This window comes from Pristiophorus japonicus, chromosome 8, assembly GCF_044704955.1.
Source record: "Pristiophorus japonicus isolate sPriJap1 chromosome 8, sPriJap1.hap1, whole genome shotgun sequence".
In the NCBI taxonomy this organism is placed as follows: Eukaryota; Metazoa; Chordata; class Chondrichthyes; family Pristiophoridae; genus Pristiophorus; species Pristiophorus japonicus.
Genome location: NC_091984.1, coordinates 28,257,576 through 28,285,509, shown reverse-complemented (window position 1 = coordinate 28,285,509; position 27,934 = coordinate 28,257,576). Strand labels below are relative to the sequence as shown.

General features: G+C 45.6%; 1 protein-coding gene across 3 annotated transcripts in view; it reads left to right on the top strand.

The window, feature by feature from the left end:
* The window catches only part of bcar3 (BCAR3 adaptor protein, NSP family member), a 266,163-nt gene that overhangs the window by 16,890 nt on the left and 221,339 nt on the right, over nucleotides 1-27,934 (top strand). The window contains exon 1 of one of the 3 annotated variants that reach the window (XM_070886615.1): nucleotides 21,300-21,472. The exons of the other annotated variants lie outside the window; for them this stretch is intronic. The gene's annotated coding sequence lies outside the window, so the exon portion shown is untranslated. Of the gene's footprint in view, nucleotides 1-21,299; nucleotides 21,473-27,934 lie in introns of those variants that run through there. 3 annotated transcript variants of the gene reach the window in all.

The following is a 27,934-nucleotide window of genomic DNA, read 5'->3' as shown; positions in this document are numbered from 1 at the left end:
CTTGATATACTAATGGAAATAGTTTTCCACAAAGACTGTAGACGATAAGCAATTTGTGAGCTTGTCTCAGTAATCAGTCAACACCGCTGACCCATTGGAAAGTTTTTTTTTAATCCCTTTCTAGCTGTGAACAGCAAGAGGTACACGAACACAGGCAGTCAGGTATTTCAAACAGAAGGAGCAATTTTAACTCCCAGCAGGAGCGGGCAGCATTCATGGCAGTCGGAGGTGTGAAAAATGAAGTCCTCTGTTCATTGGCCTTCCAATGGGGACCAGCAGTACACGGGTACAGTCAAACGGGGAAAGTGTCACTCAGAGGTTGCAGGTCTCCACTTGAGAACCAGCTTTTAAGACGCGTTAAGGGTGTTGGAATGTAATTCCTTTTGATGTGCAGCATGTGTGGTCTTTCTTGTTGCTTAACGTTGTCCTTTGCCAAGTTGTTGCGATTCAGAACTGATACTGGGTGGAAAGTCTGCTCAACCTGTGGTAAGTGTGCAGCAACAGTAGGGAATCAGCCAGAATGTGTAACTTATTGCTTAATGTGACTGCAGTGGATGGGGGCGGAAGATCAGGTGAAAAACGGTTTGGGCGGCTCTGTTCCACCTGTGGTCACTCTCAGAATTTTCTTGCAGTGACATCGGGTGTTCAATACATCCGCCCAAATATGGGGGGGGGGGGGGGCATTTTGAAATGACGTGCGTCACTTGCACCGCAGCAACCATGGGCATCAGGAACTCTGCCTGTACTCGGCATGCGGCATTGCTATTTCCAGGCGGAGAGGGATTTGAAAAAGATCGTATGCAATCAATTCCTTCCGATCCCATACTGTTTAAGTTAAACATGTTTTTGTCTGTCCTGCAGACAGTTGGCCATAGCCAAGGCCTCTAAGAGAAATTTCCTTCGCTCTCCTTCTCTTCCCCCATCGAGGTGAATTCCCAAGTGCAGGTAGGAATTCCACTTGGAACTTGCCATTTATTGAAATGAGCTTGACTCCAGGAAAGCCACTGGGGTCAGGGGGCGCACGTGTGGGGCAGAACTTGCGCCAGCAGCAAGGCCGGAAGGAAAATCGCCAAAAAAAGGCATAGAGGCCACTATGAGCCGTGCTTGGTATCGTCACAACAGCAAAATGTCCCTACACTTCCACTGCCCAATAGGTTTGAATACAGTCGGGGGGAATTTGATAGAGGTGCGTCATGAAGGTTAGTTATCTTGTACGCTCTTGTGAAAGCATGTAAGCCACACAGACCCGATGGTCCCAGCTTTGAAACACAAGAAGAATGGACATTTGGAAAGCTTTTTAAGGATAGTGCTGTCAAAACATCTGCCTTCTTGTGCCAGCATGAGTCACTACCTTCAGGGAGGAGAGGTAATATGGGAAAGTGGAGAGAAAATTAGATGGGGTGGGGGCGTGGTCTGTGTTGAATTAGCCATAGTGGCACTTGAGACTTTATAATCGGCCTCAACACCCTGGGTTGGTGGAGGAAAATTAGTAAGGGTTCCGTGGCTACCTGCTGGATATATGTGTGAGTGGACATCGGGTCAGGACAGGATTACACTCAGGTATCAGTCAGATAGCCTGCCTGTACGCATTGTTAAAGTTTGCACACGGATAATAGCCTCTTGGGCGTGATATCAAAGTGCAAACAATTGTCATAACTTAGTGAATTCTCTTGAATAAAAATCCAGGCTTTGAACAGAAATTCGTTGAGCTCTTTGCTAAAGAGAGGTTAATAAAATCAGTAAAAATGTCTAAAATTGCTCTCTTGATTGAGAAGGGCAAACAATTGACAGTCTTAGATGTATTGACTTGAAAGTGGTGGGACATCACCAGTAAGTCCCTGCATTAATTGTTTTCCTGAATATTCAACAGAGTTGGGAACAATGATAAGAACATAAGAAATAGGAGCAGGATAGGCCATTTGGCTCCTCAAGCCTGCTCCGCCATTCAATAAGATCATGGCTGATCTGATCTTGGACTCAGCTCCACTTCCCTGCCCGCTCCCCATAACTCTTGACTCCCTTATCATTCAAAGATCTGTCTATCTCCACCTTAAATATATTCAATGACTCAGCCTCCACCACTCTCTGGGGCAGAGAATTCCAAAGATTCACAACCCTCTGAGAGAACAAATTCCTCCTCATTTCCATTTTAAATGGGCCACCCCTTATTCTGAGACTATGCCCCTAGTTCTAGATTCCCCACGAGGGGAAACATCCTCTCTGCATCTACCCAGTCAAGCCCCCTCAGAATCTTATACATTTCAATTAGATCACAGCTCATTCTTCTAAACTCCAATGAGTATAGGCCCAACCTAGACAACCTCTTCATCTCAGGAATGAACTTCGTGAACCTTCTCTGAACTGCCTCCGTTACAAGTATATCCATATTTAAATAAGGAGACCAAAACTGTACACAGTACTCTCGGTGTGGTCTCACCAACATCCTGTACAGTTGTAGCAGGACTTCTCAGCTTTTATACTCTATCACCCTTGCAATAAAGGCCAACATTCCATTTGCCTTCCTGATTACTTACTGTACCTGTATTCTAACTTTTTGTGTTTCAAGTACAAGGACCCCCTTGTACTCTCAGTGAGTGCAAATTGTCACAATATCGATCCTACATTCCCAAATATAGGAGTGTGATCAGAATTGTTCCTCTACTGGATAGTGTGTAGGCAGATTAGTTGGCACAAAATGGTGAGGTAATTTGGGAAAGTATCGCTAATTCTTCACTCACTAGGCCATTTTTATAAATCGAAACCCAGACAGCGAGTGTCAGCAAGTTATTCAATCATGGAGGGCAATTCTTCCGAGTATGATCTTGACCTCACGCGACATCCACGCTCTTTCATATTGTTCAGTAGGAGTTACTGGGCAGTGATCAGTAGCAGGATCCCTGGTTGATGTTTTTTTACCCCCCCCCCCCCCCCCCTATCCTGGGAGGCACTGAGACTAGTGTCCCAGTGGTGCCCTGGCTGGGATCAGCTAACTCAGCACCAACTCTGAATATAACTTGCGACCTTCTGGCTTCTATGGCTCAGTGCCACAACAAGCAGTTACCTTCATCCAGTCACCAGTTGAAAGAGCTTAGAAAAGTGTTCCCTTTGTTCCTTTCGGTTGTATCCCCGCACCCCCCCCCCCCCCCCCCCCGCCCCCTGCACATTCCCAAAGTGCCATCCATCGAGTGCAGTATCCTCACTTGCCTGGTCTAGTTTCTTATTTATGTTTTCGTTTATTGCTTTCAATTGCAATTTCTTTTCTTAAGGATGGTGTTTTGCACCTGCTGGCCGTGAGTGAGTCTGATTTAGCACCAAGGGATTGGGTTATTGAGCGTGAGTTGCAGCGAGTAGTTATCTTGTGCAAGCACATGGAGGAGTTAGCAGGGCAGGTCTTCCTGTAGTTACCAGACTGATTGTCCTTCCATTGACAGGTATGCCATCAGCCACCTTGATCCCGCTCTCTGGAATTCCCTCTCTAAATCCCTCTGACTCTCCATCTCCCTCTTCTCCTTTAAGAATCTCCTTAAGACCCACCTCTCTGACCAAGTTTTTCCACCCTTCCTAATCTCTCCTTCTTTGGTTTGGTATCTGTTTCCCTCATTGTGCCTTGAGATGTTTTTCTACATTAAAGGTGTTATCTAAATGACTGTGTTGGTGTTATTATTGCACAGGAATGACCACAAGGACCTGGTAGACGATTCTGATCAAAGCACTCCTTCAACTGCTTAATGGGTAAATGATATTATACTGAGGTTTACGAATCAGCAAAGTTGTGGGTTTGATCTTGTTTGTGCAGAGTTGGGTGATTCCAGGCTAGAGAAAGAAAATAAATCAGCCAGATTCTTGCCCCTGATCGCTATTCAGTAACTTGTCACCATCATCATCATAGGCAGTCCCTCTGAGTCGAGGAAAACTTGCTTCCACTCTCAAAGTGAGTTCTCAGGTGGCTGAGAAGTCCAATACGGGACCTACAGTCTCTGTCACAGGTGGGGCAGGAAGTGGTTGAAGGAAAGGGTGGGTGGGGAGTCTGGGTTGACGCACGCTCCTTCCGCTGTCTACGCTTGGTTTCTGCTTGTTCTCGGCGATGGGACTCGAGGTCTTCAATGTCTGCTCTTGCTGACAGTAGGATCCCGAGGTATGGAAAATGGTCCACGAGAAATGCAGGGAACAGCACCAACCCTTGTACATGGCCGCCTTTGACCTCACAAAGGCCTTTGACACTGTCAACCATGAGGGATTATGGAGCGTCTTCCTCCGTTTCGGCTGTCCTCAAAAGTTTGTCACCATCCTCTGTCTGCTTCATGATGACATGCAAGCCATGATCCTGACCAACGGATACACCACCATGTCTGGACCGGGGTCAAGCAGGGTTGCGTCATCACACCATTGCTCTTTTCGATCTTCCTTGCTGCAATGCTTCATCTGACCCTTAGCAAGCTCCCCGTTGGAGTGGAGCTAAATTATAGAACAGATGGGAATCTGTTCAACATCTGCCGTCTCCAGGCCAGGTCCAAGGTCGTCCCATCCTCTGTCATTGAACGACAGTACTCAGACAATGCTTGTGTCTGCATTTACTCAGAGGCCGAATTTGGCCGAACTTGTTAACACCTTCACCGAGGCGTACAAGAGCTTATGCTAAATATCCGTAAGACAAAGGCCCTCTACCAACCTGACCCCGCCACACAGCACTGCCCCCCCATTTATCAAAATCCATGACGAGGCCTTGGACAAAGTGGACCATTTTCAGTAATCTGTACTGGGACACATGCAAGTCTAGATGCCAGATGAGAATAGGATTGGTCTCATCGGTGATGCCCCCATGATCAGAACTCACTGCCTAAACTGGGAAATTTAGAACAGTTAGCTTGACAAGGTATGTTTTTTTTGTCCCCTCAGTTTTCCCCTCTATTACTCCCTGTCATGCTAGGATACTTACACATATTAACAGCACCCGAGCATAACTGGGGAAAACAACAAAGATCAAAATCACAGGCATTACAGATACAGGATCTCAGGCATTGAAAGTATTATCAGTAACAGGCAATATTTATATATCGCCTTTCAGGCTTCCCAAGGAATTTAATATGAGGAACAGTGAACACACCAAGCAGGAAATAGAAGAAAAGGTAAGGGAGGCGACTGAAGGCACAGTCAAAGATGTAAGTTTTGAGGTGGCTTTTGAAGATGGTGAGGGAGGTAGTGAGGTGAAAGAGTTTAGGGAGAAAATTGCAGAGTGTGATGGCTAAAGGCACTGACAACAGTAGTGGAACAGAGCAGGTGGGGGTGGAGTTGGGGAACGGGGAGTATTCCAAAGGTGGAAGTGAGCTGGTTTAGAGATAGATTGCATGCAGGGCATGAAGCGCTACAAGACATCTAGTTTGTACAACTGCAAGAGTTCAGTTGGAGTGAGCATCTGAGGAAGGAGATAAAATTCGCAGCAGGGTGTGAAGTTTCCAGCAAGGGTCAAACAGCTTTGGTTGCCAACATTGAGCTGGAGTACATTCTGGCCCATCGATCAACCACAACAACTTATATTTATATATCGCCTTTAACATAGCAAAATGTCCCAAGGTGCTCCACGGGACGTTATCAAACAAAATCTGACACCAGGATTTTAAGTCCGAGATCCAGTCAGACAGCAAAATGGTGTTGTGGAATAAAGGCTAGAGGTAGAGTGGTAAAAGAGAGTGTTGTCAGCACATATAGGCCCCAAGTTTCCACATGATTTGCTCCTGATTTTTAGGAGCAACTGGTGTAGAACGGAGTATTCTCCACATTTAGTTTGCTCCAGTTCTAGTCAGTTAGAACAGTTTTACTTTGGAACAGAATTTTTTTTTCAAAAGGGGGCGTGTCCGGCCACTTACGCCTGATTTCAAAGTTTCGTGAGTGAAAACTTACTCCAAACTAACTTAGAATGGAGTAAGTGAAGATTTTTGTACGCTCGAAAAAACCTTGTCTACACTTTAGAAAATCAGGCGTAGGTTACAAATTAGGCGTAGGGAACGGGGAGGGGGGGGGGAAGGGAAGTCATTAAATTCTACAATCAATCCTTAGTTATACTTATACAAATATTATACAAATAAATCCAACCTGAATAAAAATTTATAAGCAAAGAAAAGATGAAATAAACCATGTTCCTACCTGTGTGAAAGTGCTTCAGGCAGGCCTTTCATGTTGGAGACAGGCAGCGGTGTGGCGTCAGTGTCTCGACGGCAGCGGCAGCAAGCTTCGAGCTGAGCTGCAGTGCTTGAGGCAGGCCTTCATTCTCTTCGTGGCTGGCCGCGAAGAAGCAGCACCGGACGGACCCGAGGCCATTCGGCCATGAGATATCAGCGGCATCAGTGGCTGGCTGGCAGCCGAAGAATCAGCGGACCGATGTGAGGCCATTCGGCCATGAGATATCAGCGGCGTCAGTGGCTGGCCGGCAGCCGAAGAATCAACGCAGGACACACGCAGCTCATTAAGGTTCTTGAGGCCATTCGGCCACGCTTTAGGGGCGGCGTCAGTGGCTGGCCGGCAGCCAGAGATACAGCAGCAGCCTTCGAGCTGTGAGGGGGACTGAGGCCATTTGGACAGGGAGAGGCAGCCACATCGACAGTTTTATATTTACATTTGCAGAATGGTTGCTGCATTGTCAACACCACATATTATGCAATGGTTCGCCATCAATTCACTGCATAGGAGAGAATTGATTAGAGCTCACCACACCAGGAACGTCGTAGCCCGTAGGTTGATGGGCAGGAGACCTTACCCACGTCGACAATATCGAACCAGGCGCTCGTACCTGGACATGAGCGAGGCTGATTGTGTGAAAAGGCTGCGTTTTCGCAGAGAAGTTGTCACTCAGATCTGTGATATGGTGAGAGCAGATTTGCAGCCCAGAAGCAGAAGGACAACTGCCTTGTCTGTTGCAGTGAAGGTAACAGCTGCACTTTCTTTCTATGCCTCGGGATCGTTTCAGGCTACAACTGGAGATGTGTGTGCCATCTCTCAACGTGCAATACATGCCTGCGTTTACCAGGTCACGGCTGCACTTTATGCACGAAGGAATGACTTCATCAATTTCCCAATGACCGCACAAGCAATCCATGAGAGGGCTGTGGGCTTCTTCAGGATTGCCGGCTTCCCAAAGGTACAGGGCTCCATTGATTCTACCCACATAGCCTTGCGAGCATCCATGGAGGAATCTGAGCAGTACCGAAATAGGAAAGGTTTCCACTCTATCAATGTGCAGCTCGTGTGTGACGACAAGCAGCGCATCATGTCAATCGATGCGAGATACCCTGGCAGCACCCACGATGCGTTCATCCTACGCGACAAGGTTATATCTACATGTTTGAGCAGCAGCCAGAAGGGCAGAGCTGGCTACTGGAAGACAAAGAGTACGGCCTGACCACCTGGCTCATGACGCCCATACGCGTGACACGGACAGAAGCTGATCGTCAATACAACATGGCGCACATTGCGACGCGCAGCATCATTGAGAGGACCATTGGCATATTGAAACAGCAATTCCGATGCCTGGACCATTCCGGAGGACAGTTGCAATACTCTCCTCAGATTGTCGGTCACTTCACTGTTGTGTGCTGCATGCTTCATAACTTAGCCATCATGAGGCAGCAGGAGCTGGTAGTGGAACCCGAAGACCTACGTGAGGGTCCAGTGCATGATAGTATTACGGAAGACCAGGATGTGAATGATAACGACGATCAGGAAAGCATGCAAGTGCCTGATGCCGAAGCAAGAGGTCGGAGGAGGGCCGTCCATCGTGCCCCTTTAACGATTGCTCGAGACTTGCGCCAGCAGCTCATCCGTGAACGCTTCAACTACTGATGCCTGAGGGCTCTGCGACCACTTTTGCATATGGACATGTTTATTCTTTGCAGTTGTTCCTACGTTGTGTTGTGTTAATGGAACATGAAACAGTTTTAATGAAAAAATATTTTATTGAAAAGTTAACGTCACTCTAATAAAATATTTGTTGTATCAATCTATACTTTTTAATATGACTCTTGAAGATCACTTATAAACTTGTAAAGTTACAAAAGTTACAAAACACTTTCTATGTGAAAAATTTTACACTCTAATCACTTACACTTCAAGATCACTTTTTAGATGCAAAATTAAATAATTTACAGAATGTGAGAGCATTTACACTATAAGATCACTTGAAAACCCTGAGATCACTTATATGTTGTAAAGTTACAAAACTTACAAAACAGTTTCATTGTGAAAAATCTTACACTCTGAAGAACACTTAAACTTCAGGATCACTTTTTAGGTGCAAAATTAAATAAGATACAAAAAAATGTGAGCGCATTTACACTATAAGATCACTTAAAAACCATAAGATCCCTGATAAGTTGTAAAGTTACAAAACTTACAAAAAATTTCAATTTGAAAAACGCTACTACAGCTACATCAAGAACAAGAACAAAAGCAGCAAAGAAAGGCTGCAACCATGTCTCATCCATATCTCAGTGAATGTTCACTTCCTCATGGGGGTGTCATTTGATTGGCTGGGCTGTGTGCCCTTATTGCAGCAGCTACCTCAACCAGGCCCTCCCTGATGGCCTGTGCCATCGATTGCACTCCCTCGGACATTCCCTCCTTAAGTTCCCGTGTCATTACTGCTATTTCTTCCGTCAGGACCGTCAATTCTTCACCTGCATTGACGCCACCGATGAGTGATCGGGTAAGCTCATTGGTCTCCATACCCAATGCCACAACCTGAGTCGCATCTGTTGCACGCTGCATCTCAGGAGAGCGTGTCTCCAATCTCCTTCTCCTCTACCTGGGTCTGCCTTGTGGCACCACTACACTGGGAGGCGCGGGCACGGACAGTGGGATGCTCGGTGTTGCAAGCGGCACCACTACACACGGAGGCGCAGGCTGGGACTGTGGGACGCTGTGTGTTCCAGACGGCTGAACTGGAGGGAGAGGCTCAGGCTGGAATGGTGGGATGCTCTGTGTTGCAGACGGCAGAACTAGAGGGAGAGGCTCGGGCTGGAACGGTAGGACGCTCGGTGTTCCAGACGACAGTACTCGAGTGCGAGCCGTGGGCTGGGATGTTGGACGAATAGGTGTAAACTGCTCCATGATATCAGCAGCACCACTGGGACCCGAAGCGTCGGAATCGAAACCATAGTAGGTGGAACCAGAACCTATGCGAGAGGGAGGCGCAGGCTCGGATGGTAGTGCACTGACTGTAGAAAGCTGCATTATACCAGCAGCACCACTGGGACCCGCAACATCGGAAGCGAAACCATGGAAGGTGGAACCAAGACCTATGCTAGGGGTTGAAACTCTGATGCCCCTTGCTGGGGGCTCATAAACATTAAATTGGAAGCTCTCCCCTGCAGACATTTCAGTCATCGCTGCCATCATCCAGTCTGGATCGTCCGCAGCTGGTTGTACTGGTTCTTGTTCTGTACCCTCAGGATCCTCAGGGTTGGCAGCAGCAGCATCGTCATCATCATCATCATCATCATCATCATCATGTTCTGCAAAATACATCAGAACAGTCAAATGCTTAACAGCAAGGGAGGGGGCTGGGTGGGTGGCATGAGTACTCTCACACATAGCAGGCCAGGCAGCAGGTTGATTTAAAGGGCCATGATGCATTTTCAGGACTTACCCTCTTCCTCGCGTGTGGGCCCAGCTTGTGCTGTACCAATTGCTTTTCTCCATGTACGACTCATCATAGCAGCTACCCTTTGTTCCAAGGGTGTCAGTGGATGCAGATTGGGCACGCCTCCTCCTGTCCGAGTTGCCTCCCTTTTGTTGTGGGCCAATTTCTTCTGCAAAGAGTAAAATATAACTTTTTACAGAGTGTGTCAGTCTGCAAGGTGGGACATACAGATAGCCAGGTTACAATTACGATTAAATTAAAAATGGGAAATACTACTTACACTAACTACTTGACCAAGGTCGTGCCATTTCTTTTTACACTGACTTCCAGGTCTCCTGGTATGCACCACTGCGCAGTAATCTTCTGCAACTTGGTTCCAGCGTTTCTTCATTTCTTTTGGTGGCACTTTTATGCGACCTCTGTTGCTGGTATCTAGCTCCTGCCATCTCTGCTCAATTACTTTGACTAATATCTCCACTTCCTCATGCAAGAAATTCTTTGTTCTTGGTGGATGTTGATCCATTGCAAAGTTGAATTGGCACTCTTATTTCTCCAAACACACAGTCCTTAATTTGCATGCACCAATGCAGCACTGGTTCTGCAAGTTTAGCAGTGAAAAGCTGAACTCACTGATTTCAGCAGGTGATTTATTCAGCAGTGCTGATAAAAACACTCCCTCACACACAGAAATATCAAAAAAAATTAAATTACAAGCTTTTGCAGGGGTCCAAGAAACAAATCTTCACTTTTTCTGCAGTATTTTTAAAAATGGCCGCGTGCCAATGTTTGTGTGAGACTGGCGTGCGCGCATGCTCCAACGCGCACGCGCAGGGTTGCCGGCACCAAGAAGGCTAATTTAAATTGTACCCGCCCCCTGCTTAGAAAATCGGCGCGAGTGTTAGGCTCCGCCCCCTGCTGCGAAGACCTTTTTTTAGGCGCAGTTTTCGGCGCGAAAAACAGGCGCCCATCTCGGAGGTGCGCCGTTTTCGCCGCGGCACGAAACTTGGGGCCATAGAAACTACCCAAAAGTTTTAGCATACCACCGCCAAAGGCCCACAAAAAGGCGAGAACTGGAAAGGGGGCCAAGGATGCAGGTTTAAGTTATTAAATGATTTGTTCTCTTATATGTTTATTAGCTTAAAAGCTACTTCCAAATTTTCAAAATTGCTTTAATGTTTTTTACAAGTTAATTGTTCACTGGGCCTATACTCTCTGGAGTTTAAAAGATTGAGAGGTGATCTCATTGAAACATACAAGATTCTGAGGGGAATTGACAGGGTAGATGTTGGGAGGTTGTTTCCCCTGGTTGGAGAGTCTTGAACTAGGGGACTTGGCTCAGAATAAGGGGTTGGCCATTTAAGTGAGATGAGGAGGAATTTCTTCACTCAGAGGGGTGTGAATCTTTGGAATTCTCTACCCCAGAGGGCAGTGGATGCTGATGCAGAGAGTATATTTAAGGCTAAGATCGATAGATTTTTGGACTCTAGGGGAATCAAGGGATATGGGGATCGGGCAGGAAAGTAGAGTTGAGGTCGGAGATCAGCCATGATCTTATTGAAAGGCGGAACAGGCTCAAGGAGTTGTATGGCCTACTCCTGCTCCTAATTCTTATGTTCTTATTGCCTTACCTTTGATTGTGTCTCTTTTGTGTAATACAAACAGATCCCAGGGAGACAATCCCTTTGTGAATCTTTATTGGAATCTTGCCCCTCCCATCTATTAGTTGTTTCTGCAGGGGTTTAATGCCTAAAGTAGCTGGATTCCTTCCTCTTGTTCAACAAAGGATATAAATGATGAATAATTCTATGTCAAACATCTCCAGTGCCGACTCTGGCTAAGTCTAGTATTGCCTGACCAGCTATGCAAATCTAAACTGAATAAGTAGAGGAATCTAGTTTTAATCCCAAAATCTGATTTTGAACAAATATTTTGGGACAAAGTTATCAATCCTCTGTAATTTGAATGTAGAGGATTTGCTAAAGTTTGGAAAGTCTTGTTATTTTGGAAGTGAGATCATTGCTGGCTCACATTTGGAAGATTAGGCACATTCCAGCCAATCACCAGCATTGTGAAGAGCAGGAGGGGGACATCTTTACAAATGTTAAAAGCTTTTGTTATCGTTCCTTATTTGCCACGGTAACTGTAGAGCTGATTGAGAGAAGATAAGGCCATTTTGTTTTCCTGTTATCCCTAACATTCAGACGTGCAGGTAGAGAGTCAGGGATGCAAGGTTTGATGTACTAAAAAAAATGATTAACGCTGTAGTTCCTTTCCTCTTCCTAGGGCCTAATTCCCTGCATCCTGACATTGTAATGTTGGGACTTGACTTTGCTAGATTGCATTGATGCCATGCCAAGCAGACAAAGATCTAGTGAGATTAGTTTGACTGAATTTATATTGCAGAATTGGTTTGGGCAATGCTCCTGCAATACTGGCTGTAATTCCCATTGCTGAAGAAACTAGCCAGTCTATATGAGATGGGGGGGAGGGGGTGCTGGGTGTGGGCTTAGAGGACGAGCAGTTACCACAGCAACCAAATCTATGTTAAAACAAATGTACATTGGTGGGGAAAGTCTATAGAGACCAGCAGGAGCGAACCTACCTCTGCAATCTGAGACAAAAACTGATTTGTGTATTTCATGGGGCGTCTATAACTGGGCTTAATTGAGGATGTTTTTGTCCGTTGAAATAAGAACTGATACAAACGAAGTACTGGACAAACCTTTGTGACAGTGGAAACTAAACTAAACAAGCACCAATGGAAAATTTACATAGGATATACGGCACAGAAACAGGCCATTCGGCTCAACCAGTCCCGTTTTATGCTCCACTCGAGCCTCCTCCTGTCTTTCCTCATCTAAATCTATCAGCATAATCCTCAATTCCCTTCTCCCTCATATGCTTGCCTAGCCTCCACTTAAATGCATCGATACTATTCGCTTACAGTTAATCTGCATCTGGAAATACACACCAGGTCATTCAGCCTCTGAAAAGGGAAAGCAAAACTTGCATTGCATCGCCTATCATGATCTCGGGATATCCCAAAGAAGCTTTACAGCCAATGAAGCATTTTTGAAGTGTAGTCACTGTTGTAATGTAGGAAATGTGGCAGCCAATTTGCGCACAGCAAGCTCCACACAAACAGCAATGTGATAATGACCAGATAATCTGTTTTAGTGATGTTGATTGAGGGGTAAATATTGGCCAGGCAGAATAGGCAGGTTAATGTTTCATCAAAGGGTCTAATTTTTTTCTTTTCAAATACTGATGCTGCTGCTCCATATTTGCAGCAGTTTCCATTTCGATTTCATATTTCCAGTATTTGTGGTTTTCTTCTCACCAGCTAGTATTGTGTAATATTTTGCATTCACCGAGTCCTAGGCCCTTGATCTGGGATTTAGTGAATTGATGAGAGAAGCTCACTGTTTTATGTTGCTGTCCCTCGAGGGGCCAGGAGGTGATTCATTTTTATTTGTGCTTATGAATGTATAACGATGCAGTGCTTTTCAGGTGCTGCATCTGTCTCTACAGTTGCTTTTACTTTGCTACTTGCGCAGTTTGGATTGTAAGAGAGTGGTGTCTGCGTGCTGGCTTTCATGTTTGTGTCGGTAAAATCGAAAACCAACAAAAGGGCAGCACACTCTTACGATCAAACCAAACAAGTGCCAATGTAACTGGGTCTTATCCTGCATGTGAGCAAAGAAAGAAAAACTCGCATTTATATAGCGCCTTTCACGACCTCAGGGCATTCCAAAGCGCTTTACAGCCAAGGAAGTACTTTTGAAGTGTAGTCACTGCTGTAATGTAGGAAATGCGGCAGCCAATTTGCACACAGCAAGCTTCCACAAACAGCACTAAGATAATAACCAGATAATCTGTTTACAGGCATTGGTTGAGGGATAAACATTGTCCAGGACATTAGGGCGAACTCCCCTGCTCTTCAATTGGTGCCATGGGATCTTTTACGTCTATTTGAGAGAGCAAACGGGGTCTCGGTTTAACATCTCATCTGAAAGACGGTTTCTCTGTGGAGTATGAACCTCGATTATGAGCTCAAATCTCTGGAGAAAGACTTGAACCCACAACCTTCTGATTCCCAGGCAAGAGTGCTGCCACTGAGCCAGGGTTGGGCAGCGTGAAAAACCTGAAATTCAGCAGCACCATTGTCGATGTACTCGGCGTGTAGAAGGGAGTGCTAAGGCCTTCACCACTCGGCCCAGCAAGTCAATGCAGTGATTAGTGGCATAGAAACATAGAAAATAGGTTTAAGCCATTCGGCCCTTCGAGCCTGCACCACCATTCAATATGATCATGGCTGATCATGCAACTTCAGTACCCCATTCCTGCTTTCTCTCCATACCCCTTGATCCCTTCAGCCGTAAGGGCCACATCTAACTCCCTTTTGAATATATCTAACGAATTGGCCTCAACAACTTCTGTGGTAGAGAATTCCACAGGTTCACTATTCTCTGAGTGAAGAAGTTTCTCCTCATCTTGGTCCTAAATGGCTTATCCCTTATCCTTAGACTATGATCCCTGGTTCTGGACTTCCCCAAAATCGGGAACATGCTTCCCGCATCTAACCTGTCCAACCCCATCAGAATTTTATGTTTCCATGAGATCCCCTCTCATTCTTCTAAATTCCAGTGAACATAAGCCTAGTCGATCCAGTCTTTCTTCATATGTCAGTCCTGCCATCCCTGGAATCAGTCTGGTGAACCTTCGCTGCACTCCCTCAATAGCAAGAACGTCCTTCCTCAGATTAGGAGACCAAAATTGTACATAATATTCAAGGTGTGGCCTCACCAAGGCCCTGTACAACTGCAGTAAGACCTCCCTGCTCCTATACTCAAATCCCCTCGCTATGAAGGCCAACATGCCATTTGCCTTCTTCACCGCCTGCTGTACCTGCATGCCAACTTTCAATGACTGATGCACCATGACACCCAGGTCTCGTTGCACCTCCCCTTTTCCTAATTGTCACCATTCAGATAATATTCTGCCTTCGTGTTTTTACCACCAAAGTGGATGACCTCACATTTATCGACATTATACTGCATCTGCCATATATTTGCCCACTCACCTAGCCTGTCCAAGTCACCCTGCAGCCTCTTAGCATCCTCCTCACAGCTCACACTGCCACCCAGCTTAGCATCATCTGCAAAAAACTTGGAGATATTACATTCAATTCCTTTGTGTAAATCATTAATGTATATTGTAAATAGCTGGGGTCCCAGCACTGAACCTTGCGGTACCCCACTAGTCACTGCCTGCCATTCTGAAAAGGACCCATTTATTCCTACTCTTTGCTTCTTGTCTGCCAACCAGTTCTCTATTCACGTCAATACATTAACCCCAATACCATGTGCTTTGATTTTGCACACTAATCTCTTGTGTGGGACCTTGTCAAAAGCCTTTTGAAAGTCCAAATACACCACATCCACTGGCTCTCCCTTGTCCACTCTACTAATTACATCCTCAAAAAATTCTAGAAGATTTGTCAAGCATGATTTCCCTTTCATAAATCCATGCTGACTTGGACCGATCCTGTCACTGCTTTTCAAATGTGCTGCTATTACATCTTTAATAATTGATTCCAACATTTTCCCCACAACCGGTGTCAGGCTAACTGGTCTATAATTCCTTGTTTTCGCTCTCCCTCCTTTTTTAAAAAGTGGGGTTACATTAGCTACCCTCCAATCCAAAGGGACTGATCCAGAGTCTATAGAATGTTAGAAAATGACCACCAATGCATCCACTATTTCTAGGGCCGCTTCCTTAAGTACTCTGGGATGCAGACTATCAGGCGCTGGGAATTTATCGGCCTTCAATCCCATCAATTTCCCTAACACAATTTCCTGACTAATAAGGATTTCCTTCAGTTCCTCCTTCTCGCTAGACCCTCGGTCCCCTAGTATTTCCGGAAGTTTATTTGTGTCTTCCTTAGTGAAGCCAGAACCAAAATATTTGTTCAGTTGGTCTGACATTTCTTTGTTCCCCATTATAAATTCACCTGATTCTGACTGCAAGGGACCTACATTTGTCTTCACTAATCATTTTCTCTTCACATCTACTGAAGTTTTTGCAGTCAGTTTTTATGTTCCCTGCAAGCTTACTCTCCTACTCTATTTTCCCCCTCCTAATTAAATCCTTTGTCCTCCTCTGCTGAATTCTAAATTTCTCCCAGTCCTCAGGTGTGCTGCTTTTTCTGGCCAACTTATACGCCTCTTCCTTGGATTTAACACTGGCGTCACATAGACGATGCTGTCTGACCCGTTTCTGCATTTTCTATAAACATACAAACATTAATGGACAGGAAACGAACACCTGGTCCATCCAGCCTATCCCACACAACTGTGGTGCCGTTGTGCATCACAATATATACACTACACACTCCACCCAATCTCTTGGGAGAGACTAAAAACTGATTTAAAAACCCAGGCCAATTGGGGGGGGGGGGAAATCTGGGAAATGTTTCTCCAACCCCCTTTAGATGATCATAACTAATCCAGATCATCATTCTGGCCCCAATTAATGCCATGCAGTACTTTAATCTCCACCCCAGCCAGAAACAGGTCCAGCTCTCGCTTAAAGGAATTCAGTGAAACAATGCTCACAGTTGGTCAGGTCCATTATTCTCTGGAAAAAGAACAACCTTCTGTTTTCATTTTAGACGATGAATGTTTCGAGTTCAATGCCTAGTCTGTGAGGTGAGTCATCCCAGCCATGTCAATAGCAGGGGAGCTATTGGCCCTGCAGAGGGAGGGAAGATCATCCACAGTTTCTGAGCCTGATTGCCATTGAACAATCTCTGCAGAGACGGAGCATGGCTCGATGTTGGATGAAGACAAGATCAGGCTTAGTTGTGATGCCACCCACAGCCTGCCAGCATTCACTGTCAAGGCTCACAGTTGACGTATGGTACTGGACAGTGTCTAGCACTGTGCAACTGTACCCAGCAAGGAGTTCAGGCCTTCAGGAGAGGAAGGGAAAAGGTTGGTGAGGAATAACGTGAGAGTGGAGACACATTCTAGACTCCAGCCACACCACCAGAGGGAGATACAGAGTGGAGACAAAGCAGGACGGAAGGGAAAATTGGAGGAAGAGCGAGCCCTAATTATATCATGTTTCTCCTAGTGCCTTGTTATAGAGCACCATTCACTAAGGGAGCTATCCATCAGTCCTCTCACACAGGACCTGGTCCATGATGTAGGAGGCCCTAAAAATAACTGATTAAAGGAGGTTTAAATGATAAAAGATGCATGCTTCTAATGGTTTAATGCAGTTGAACAATTATAAAGGGAAATGTTTGGTTGCAGCAGGAATGGAGCATAGTATTCGCTCACTGATTGGTTGCTAATCATTCCCATGATGTTACTTCAGGTGCTTCTAATAGCTATGTGAAATTCTTCTTTGTGAATGAAAAATTCCTGCATTCCCCCTTGAAGGTCAAAATGATAAATCAACAATAACTTTGATTGTTCATAGAACAATATTTTCCAAATACATTCAGCGTGTGATCTGACTGTAAAACCCAACAATGATAAAATTCCAAATGGATTTTGATGGGTTGTTGACAAAATTGATACTTTTGGCAGCAGTTGGCTGCCCTTCAAGTACCATATTCATAGTGTAAAAACCCAGTTAAATACCAACATTTTGTACAACAAGTGAGAATATCTGTGTGTTTCCATGGAGATTCTGTGGTACCCAGTGATGTGCTCACATGTTTTGATGAAAGGAGGCGAATGTGACAGCCTTGTAGCAGTTTATGAGATACTAAGTGAAATAGAAAAGGTTAACCCAAAGCACTATTTTAAGTTAAGCGAGGAATATAGATAGGTACAAACTGGTAAAAGGAATTAAATCAGGAAGCACTCAAAGAGTGATCAATATCATGAATGGTCTTCCAGCCAGAGTAGTGGAAACCTGACAACTCTTGACTCATTCAAGAGGCAGTTAGATGCAGTTCTGTGGGACTGTTACTTTTATTGAAAGGATAAGCTAGATGGCCCGAATTGTTTCCCTCATCTGTACTTATCTTTGTGACCTTTATGATCTTCATATGGAATGCAACCATCAATGCTGCTCCATCAATGAACTTCCCTCCATCATAAAGGTCAGAAGTGAGGATGTTCGCTGATGATTGCAGTGTTCAGTTCCGTTCGCAACTTCTCAGATAATGAAGCAGTCCATGCCCACATGCAGCAAGACCTGGACAACATTCAGGCTTGGGCTGATAAGTGGCAAGTAACATTCAAGCTATAAAAGTACCTGGCAATGACTATCTCCAACAAGCGAGAGTCTAACCACCTCCCCATGACATTCAATGGCATTATTAATGTCAAATCCCCATCATCAACATCCTGGGATCACCATTGACCAGAAACTTAACTGGACCAGCCACATAAAAACTGTGCTACAAGAGCAGGTCAGAAACTGGGTATTCTGTGGTGAGTGACACACCTTCTGACTCTCAAAGCCTTTCCACCTTCTACAAGGTACAAGTCAGGAGTGTGATGGAATACTCTCCATTTGCCTGGGTGAATTCAGCTCCAACAATACTCAAGAAGTTCGCACCATCCAGGACAAAGCAGACTGCTTGATTGGCACCCCATCCACCACCTTAAACATTCACTCCCTCCACCACCGGCGCACCGTGGCTGCAGTGTGTACCATCTACAAGATGCACTGCAGCAACTCACCACAGCTTCTTCGACAACACCTCCTAACCCGCGAGATCTACCATCTAGAAGGACAATGGCAGCAGGCAGCAAGGACATGGGAACACCATCACCTGCCAGTTCCCCTCCAAGTCACACACCATCCTGACTTGGAAATATATAGTTGTTCCTTTATTGTCACTGCATCAAAATCCTGGAACTCCCTCCCTAACAGCAAAGTGGGAGTACTTTCATCGCACGAACTGCAGCGGTTCAAGAAGGTGGCTCACCACCATCTTCTTGAGGGCAATTAGGGATGGGCAATAAATGCTGACCTTGCCAGAGATGCCCACATCCCATGAACAAATTTTAAAAATATATATGATGGTCTTTAGTTTTTGTCTCATCATGGTGGGGTGAACTGAAACTCCAAGTGATTCACCAAAGCAAGATACTGCTAACGGAAGCAATCTGGAGGCCACTCACCTTACCAGACAATGAAGAAATGCTGGCAAGACTAGGTGGAATATCCATTGAGTAAATGAGGAAAATATTACAAATAAAAAGAGCTATAACATGGTGTTGATGTATATAGAACAGTGACTCATAGGCTTGTAATTTGGTCCCAGATATCAGTTACTATTAATTGCTGTTTGTTTATTAGAAATAGTTTACTAGTATGCAGAAGGGGGAGGCAGGTTCACATTATTCATGCCTGATTAGTCATTCACTTCCATTCCCGTCTAAGCTTGTCGTAGCGATTACTCTGAAATCGCATGCAGTGAAGTGCACACCTCAGCAATCTGGCCTAATGTGCAGGTAATAAGCACATTGAAGTGCTTACTTAGAGAAAAGTATTTCTCCTGCATCCCCTTGTACTTTGACCCTGGCAGACTACAGTTTTCAGCTGGCTTTGAGTCCTGCTATGGAATGTCAAAACGCTGTGTTGATCGCTTCAAAATGCACATACTTTAAGGTGTGTTTAGGATTTAGTGTGCATTTGATTTTTCCTACTTTACCTATTTTCTCCTGGAGGCAGTTCCTTATGTTGAGGCGCTGCTCCACAATTCCCAGATTTACAGCCGTCGGTATCTTGGGCCTCGGGCCAACAGCCCTCGGTATCTCTTCACGTGAGCACTGGAGTACAGCAGCATCAGAGCCAATCCTGGTCACATCCCGATTTGATGTTCACACACATGTGCTTCTTGCAGGAGCCAGCTTTGCATCCCTGTTTTAGGGACAATAAGCCAAATTATTGCACCTGCCTCTCTACTGATGCCCTGACTGGTAAATGAGTTAGCTGATTTGTCACCTTCCCTTTCCTTCAGCTGCCTAGGTCCTATGATCTGACATTCCCTCCCTGTCACAGGACCACGGAAGAGAGAAAAAAATCAGTCAAAGTTCACACTCCTGATCACTAACCAGTGGCCCTTTCTGGAAGGCTTACCTGTTTTAGACTGGCGAGGGAAGAATTGTGCTCAACTGTGACACCCACTATAGCCGAATAACCTAGGGACGCATCAATACTATGCACGCCAGCAAAGCATCATGGGGCAGCCAGTGCACATGGCACCTTCAGGACAGAAAGCGAGAAAAACAGAGGAGCAAAAAAAAAGTTCTGTGCTGGACTCTGTTCCACTATCAGGAGTTGAGCCATTCATGTAAATCCATTCATATAAATCCCATCAAACAGGGTTAAGTGTAATTAACCTCTCAATCACACGGATCAATTCAGCTAGAAGGTTGCTTGGCATCCTCATTCGCTGTCAATGCAGAGAGAGCAAAGCAAATTTATTCTGTGATTAGAAGATTAGGCAATAAGTTAGATACAAACTGGAATGAGTTAGTCTGCAAGACTGAGTTTGAGAAGCTGCTGAATGTACTGTTTTGACCGATTAGGCAAGATCCCATCTAGAGCATCCAAAAGTATCCCACTTCCCTACAGCGAGGAGGACTGTGCCAAAAAACTAAAATCTTCAAATAATTCAAAATACTGTATAGTGATCAGGTCAGATTAAATGAAGCAGTTAATCTGTGTGGTGACTATCAGTTGTATACGGTAACTGTGGAATTGAACATAAAATTGTTTTCATTCATAATCAACCTAGCTGTTTTTCTTTTATCATCTAATACCAGATTATTGGGAACCCTAAAATCAAAACTAGCGCTGGGGTCTTGGTTCCATAGTGCTGCCACCCTGCACTATCTTGCTCAAGTGGCCAGTCTTCATGTGTGAGCATGGAGAGTGAACCTCAGCAGCCTTGGTGATCATGAAGGGCATCATCGAGTCTAATCTCACTCTCACCCACTGCTCACACAGATGCACTGGTTTAGTGATCAGGAGTATGCATCCTGGTTTTACCACACCCTAATCCAGGGCGGTTGAGACTAGTGGCAGCACCCAAAGGAGAGACGGAGATGATTAAATACTCCGTGGTGTTTGATTGTTCTGGAGTTGCTGGGAGCATGGGAATGTCTGTGCCAAGAAGGGAGGCAATCAAGGATGCCTAAAGGAGGAATTGTGTTTAGCTCAAAAGTTCTGGAGCAATCTTTGTAGTAAATCCTTTAAGAAGCACAATAATACCGTGGTTATCTGCATGCTCATGTATTGCCATTTGCTGCTCAACGTGGCTCAACAGCAGTGCCTGAGGTAGACTTTGATGTCTGTCTGGTCTTACAGGGTCTCTCTCGCTCTCTCTCTCTCTCGAGCATTTTAAGCCGAGAGCTTTCAAAATTGCAAACCTCGCTCAAAGAGAACATTTAAGCAATTAGTCATCATTTGTTTGAGTTTTAAGCTCTGTTCCGTCATAAAATTGTAATTTGTGACCTTTCTGTGCTAAAGGAAGATCGTGATGGTATTGCATGACCTTCATCATCTAATCCCCTCCCTCCCAGTTTGAGCTGTGAGGCAATACTGTAGTTGTTCAAGCTCCTGGGTCTCTTTCAGCACTGCAGTCTAATGTCTCTCTCTCTCAGCCAGTGCTGTTCGAGGGTATGTTAGTCAAACAGGATAGACCATCTGGGTAAACACAGGTAATTCATTCAGATGGTAATCGTGCAGATAGCTGGTGTGGAGGGACATGCTCTGCCGTGTCATATGTGCTGTGGAGTAAGAGCAAGGACGCACCTCAGAGGCAGCAGGAAACATTCATGGACAAAGTGCTGTACTTTGTATGAGGTAGGTTAAAAGTCACCGCCTGTGCTTCAGCAATTATTCATTCGATTAACAGAAAAAGGAATTGGAGGAGATGAAGAAATTGATGTAGCATGTGCTTTCAATTGTAAGCGTAATAATGAATGCGAGAGGCTGCTTTATGCAGTTTTAATCTATTGCTTGAAGGCTGACATATGGGGTGCTGTCTGTAATTATGCAGTAATAAGATGTTTGAGCAGAATTAATGCAACCTGTGGTAAATGTAAATGTTACTTGCTCAGCTCTTTAGCAACATGCAGGTAGCTTCTTTTTGATTTGTAGCCATTTGCTGCGAGTTTAAAAACCTGACCACCCCACTTCTCTGTAATTCAGATCATCAACTGCCTTGTTTCTTCTCTGATATCATCGCCGCAGAGCATCGCCTTGTTTGTGTCTTTGTAACATGATGAGTAAGGGATCCTGAGAAATTGCTGACTCTTCTGCAAAAGTTTTACTGGCTTCAGGTGTTCGCTAGGGAGGAGAGTTTGGGAGTTAAAGGTCACCTCATCTCTGATCTTCATTGAACTGATTGTTCCTGTTTGACAATGAAATGGATTGTTCTGGTGCTAATATATCTACAGAGTTATTCAGCAAGCCAAATATAGTAAAAAAAAACGTGGCTGAAATCGCACTGTGTGACATTAACTTCCTAACAAATCCATTTATATTAAATGGATTAACGTCCTTGTTAAAACATTGGGCAGAGGAACATCATATTAGTACATTTGTACACAGGAAATGTCTTCTTTGGAATATACTATTTTAAAACTGGTTAAGGCATCTACTTTAGAGCACACTGATTAATAACTAGTTAAATTGGGATTGAATGTAAAGAAAGCACTTTCATGTATCATCATCATAGACAGTCCCTCTGAGTCGAGGAATGAGAGGGGACCTCATGGAAACGTTTAGGGTTCTGGCGGGGTTGGACGGGTTGGATGCAGGGGGAATGTTCCCGGTGTTGGGGAGGTCCAGAACCAGGGGACACAGTCTAAGGATAAGGGGGAAACCATTTAGGACCGAGATGAGGAGGAATTTCTTCACCCAGAGAGTGGTGAACCTGTGGAATTCTCTACCACAGAAAGTTGTTGAGGCCAATTCACTAAATATATTCAAAAAGGAGTTAGATGAAGTCCTTACTACTAGGGGGATCAAGGGGTATGGTGAGAAAGCAGGAATGGGGTACTGAAGTTGCATGTTCAGCCATGAACTCATTGAATGGCGGTGCAGGCTAGAAGGGCCGAATGGCCTACTCCTGCACCTATTTTCTATGTTTCTATGTTTCTATGACTTGCTTCCACTCTAAAAGTGAATTCTCAGATGAATTACAGTCTCTGTCACAGGTGGGGCAGACAGTGGTTGAAGGAAAGAATGGGTGGGGAGCACGCACTTTCCGATGTCTACGCTTGGTTTCTGCTAGTTCTCGGCGATAGGACTCGAGGTGCTCAGCGCCCTCCCGGATGCTCTTCCTCCACTTTGGGCGGTTTTGGGCGAGGGATTCCCAGGTGTCGGTGGGGACGTTGCACTTTGTCAAGGAGGCTTTGAGGATATCCTTGAAGTGTTTCCTCTGCCCACCTGGGGTTCGCTTGCCATGTCGAATAAAGCGTTTGCTTTGGGAGTCTGTAATCGGGCATGCGGACGATGTGGCCCGCCCAACGGAGCTGATCGAGTGTGGTCAATGCTTCGATGCTGGGGATGTTAGCCTAAGTGAGAACACTAATGTTGGTGCGTCTATCCTCCCAGTGGATTTGCAGGATCTTTCAGAGGCAGCACTGGTGGTACTTCTCCAGCGCTTTGAGGTGTCTATTGTATATAGTCCATGTCTCTGAGCCATGTAGGAGGGCAGGTGTCCTGGTCGTCAAACACTCTCTTCCTCAGATGACTGAAGGCTGCGCTGGCGCACTGAAGGCGGTGTTGGACTTCGTCATCAATGTCTGCTCTTGCTGACAGTAGGCTCCCGAGGTATGGAAATCATCCACGTTGTCCAAGGCCTTGTCGTGGATTTTGATAATCGGGGGGCAGTGCTGTGTATCGGGGTTGGGAGAGGACATTTGTCTTCTGGATGTTTAGCGTAACACCCATGCTCTCGTACGCCTTGGTGAAGGTGTTGACAATGGCTTGGAGTTCGGCCTCCGACGCAAGCATCGTCAGCGTACTGTAGTTCAATGACAGAGGATGGGACGACCTTGGATCTGGCCTGGAGGCGGCGGAGGTTGAACAGATTTCCATCTGTTCTATAATTTAGCTCCACTCCAGCGGGGAGCTTGCTAAGGGGAAGATGTAGCTTTGCAGCAAGGAAGATCGAGAAGAGCGTTGGTGCGATGTCGCAGCCCTACTTGACCCCTACTTGACCCCGGTCCGGATGTGGATTGGGTCTGTGGTGGATCCGTTGGTCAGGATCACAGCTTGCATGTCATTGTGGAGCAGACCGAGGATGGTGACAAACTTTTGAGGGCACTTTCATGTATGTAGTGCCTTTCACGACCTCAGGATGCCTCAAAGCGCTTTTAACACTGTTGTTGCCAATTTAAGTGTATATAAGGGTTAAGTCATGGCAGGAGAGCTCGGTCGGGTGTTATGCTCCTCCTGTACCATGTGGGAACTCAGGGACATTTCCGGTGTCCCTGACGATTACGTGTGCGGGAAGTGTATCCGCCTCCAGCTCCTGACAGACCGCGTTGCGGAGTTGGAGCTGAGGGTGGATTCACTCTGGAGCATCCACGATGCTGAGAATGACGTGAGTATCACGTGTAGCGAGTTGGTCGTACCACAGGGAAAGGGTCCACAGCCAGATAGGGAATGGAAGACCAACAGGAAGAGCAGTGCAAGGAAGGTAGTGCAGGAGTCCCCTGTGGTCATCCCCCTGCAAAACAGATACACTGCTTTGGGTACTGTTGAGGGGGATGACTCATCAGGGGAGGGCAGCAGCAGCCAAGTTCATGGCACCATGGCTGGCTCTGCTGCACAGGAGGGCAGGAAAAAGAGTGGGAGAGCAATAGTGATTGGGGATTCAATGGTGAGGGGAATAGATAGGCGTTTCTGCGGCCGCAACCGAGACTCCAGGATGGTATGTTGCCTCCCTGGTGCAAGGGTCAAGGATGTCTCGGAGCGGGTGCAGGACATTCTAAAAAGGGAGGGAGAACAGCCAGTTGTCGTGGTGCACATTGGTACCAACGACATAGGTAAAAAGAGGGATGAGGTCCTACGAAACGAATTTAAGGAGCTAGGAGCTAAATTAAAAAGTAGGACCTCAAAAGTAGTAATCTCGGGATTGCTACCAGTGCCACGTGATAGTCAGAGTAGGAATCGCAGGATAGCGCAGATGAATACGTGGCTTGAGCAGTGGTGCAACAGGGAGGGATTCAAATTCCTGGGGCATTGGAACCGGTTCTGGGGGAGGTGGGACCAGTACAAACCGGACGGTCTGCACCTGGGCAGGACCGGAACCAATGTCCTAGGGGGAGTGTTTGCTAGTGCTGTTGGGGAGGATTTAAACTGATATGGCAGGGGGATGGGAACCAATGCAGGGAGACAGAGGGAAACAAAAAGGAGGCAAAAGCAAAAGACAGAAAGGAGATGAGGAAAAGTGGAGGGCAGAGAAACCCAAGGCAAAGAACAAAAAGGGCCACTGTACAGCAAAATTCTAAAAGGACAAAGGGTGTTAAAAGAACAAGCCTGAAGGCTTTGTGTCTTAATGCAAGGAGTATCCGCAATAAAGTGGATGAATTAACTGTGCAAATAGATGTTAACAAATAAGATGTGATTGGGATTACGGAGACGTGGCTCCAGGATGATCAGGGCTGGGAACTCAACATCCAGGGGTATTCAGGAAAGATAGAATAAAAGGAAAAGGAGGTGGGGTAGCATTGCTGGTTAAGGAGCAAATTAAGGCAATAGTTCGGAAGGACATTAGCTTGGATGATGTGGAATCTATATGGGTAGAGCTGCAGAATACCAAAGGACAAAAAACGTTAGTGGGTGTTGTGTACAGACCTCCAAACAGTAGTAGTGATGTTGGGGAGGGCATCAAACATGAAATTAGGGGTGCGTGCAATAAAGGTGCAGCAGTTATAATGGGTGACTTTAATATGCACATAGATTGGGTTAACCAAACTGGAAGCAATACGGTAGAGGAGGATTTCCTGGAGTGCATAAGGGATGGTTTTTTAGACCAATATGTCGAGGAACCAACTAGGGGGGAGGCCATCTTAGACTGGGTGTTGTGTAATGAGAGAGGATTAATTAGCAATCTCGTTGTGCGAGGCCCCTTGGGGAAGAGTGACCATAATATGGTGGAATTCTGCATTAGGATGGAGAATGAAACAGTTAATTCAGAGACCATGGTCCAGAACTTAAAGAAGGGTAACTTTGAAGGTATGAGGCGTGAATTGGCTAGGATAGATTGGCGAATGATACTGAAGGGGTTGACTGTGGATGGGCAATGGCAGACATTTAGAGACCGCATGGATGAACTACAACAATTGTACATTCCTGTCTGTCGTAAAAAATAAAAAAGGGAAGGTGGCTCAACCGTGGCTATCAAGGGAAATCAGGGATAGCATTAAAGCCAAGGAAGTGGCATACAAATTGGCCAGAAATAGCAGAGAACCCGGGGACTGGGAGAAATTTAGAACTCAGCAGAGGAGGACAAAGGGTTTGATTAGGGCAGGGAAAATGGAGTACGAGAAGAAGCTTGCAGGGAACATTAAGACGGATTGCAAAAGTTTCTATCGATATGTAAAGAGAAAAAGGTTAGTAAAGACAAACGTAGGTCCCCTGCAGTCAGAATCAGGGGAAGTCATAACGGGGAACAAAGAAATGGCGGACCAATTGAACAAGTACTTTGGTTCGGTATTCACTGAGGAGGACACAAACAACCTTCCGGATATAAAAGGGGTCGGAGGGTCTAGTAAGGAGGAGGAACTGAGGGAAATCCTTATTAGTCGGGAAATTGTGTTGGGGAAATTGATGGGATTGAAGGCCGATAAATCCCCAGGGCCTGATGGACTGCATCCCAGAGTACTTAAGGAGGTGGCCTTGGAAATAGTGGATGCATTGACAGTCATTTTCCAACATTCCATTGACTCTGGATCAGTTCCTATGGAGTGGAGGGTAGCCAATGTAACCCCACTTTTTAAAAAAGGAGGGAGAGAGAAAACAGGGAATTACAGACCGGTCAGCCTGACATCGGTAGTGGGTAAAATGATGGAATCAATTATTAAGGATGTCATCGCAGTGCATTTGGAAAGAGGTAATATGATAGGTCCAAGTCAGCATGGATTTGTGAAAGGGAAATCATGCTTGACAAATCTTCTGGAATTTTTTGAGGATGTTTCCAGTAGAGTGGACAAGGGAGAACCAGTCGATGTGGTATATTTGGACTTTCAGAAGGCTTTCGACAAGGTCCCACACAAGAGATTAATGTGCAAAGTTAAAGCACATGGGATTGGGGGTAGTGTGCTGACGTGGATTGAGAACTGGTTGTCAGACAGGAAGCAAAGAGTAGGAGTAAATGGGGACTTTTCAGAATGGCAGGCAGTGACTAGTGGGGTACCGCAAGGTTCTGTGCTGGGGCCCCAGCTGTTTACACTGTACATTAATGATTTAGACGAGGGGATTAAATGTAGTATCTCCAAATTTGCGGATGACACTAAGTTGGGTGGCAGTGTGAGCTGCAAGGAGGATTCTATGAGGCTGCAGAGCGACTTGGATAGGTTAGGTGAGTGGGCAAATGCATGGCAGATGAAGTATAATGTGGATAAATGTGAGGTTATCCACTTTGGTGGTAAAAACAGAGAGACAGACTATTATCTGAATGGTGATAGATTAGGAAAAGGAGAGGTGCAACGAGACCTGGGTGTCATGGTACATCAGTCATTGAAGGTTGGCATGCAGGTACAGCAGGCGGTTAAGAAAGCAAATGGCATGTTGGCCTTCATAGCGAGGGGATTTGAGTACAAGGGCAGGGAGGTGTTGCTACAATTGTACAGGGCCTTGGTGAGGCCACACCTGGAGTATTGTGTACAGTTTTGGTCTCCTAACCTGAGGAAGGACATTCTTGCTATTGAGGGAGTGCAGCGAAGGTTCACCAGACTGATTCCCGGGATGGCGGGACTGACCTATCAAGAAAGACTGGATCAACTGGGCTTGTATTCACTGGAGTTCAGAAGAATGAGAGGGGACCTCATAGAAACGTTTAAAATTCTGACGGGGTTAGACAGGTTAGATGCAGGAAGAATGTTCCCAATGTTGGGGAAGTCCAGAACCAGGGGACACAGTCTAAGGATAAGGGGGAAGCCATTTAGGACTGAGATGAGGAGGAATGTCTTCACCCAGAGAGTGGTGAACCTGTGGAATTCTCTACCACAGAAAGTTGTTGAGGCCAATTCACTAAATATATTCAAAAAGGAGTTAGATGAAGTCCTTACTACTAGGGGAATCAAGGGG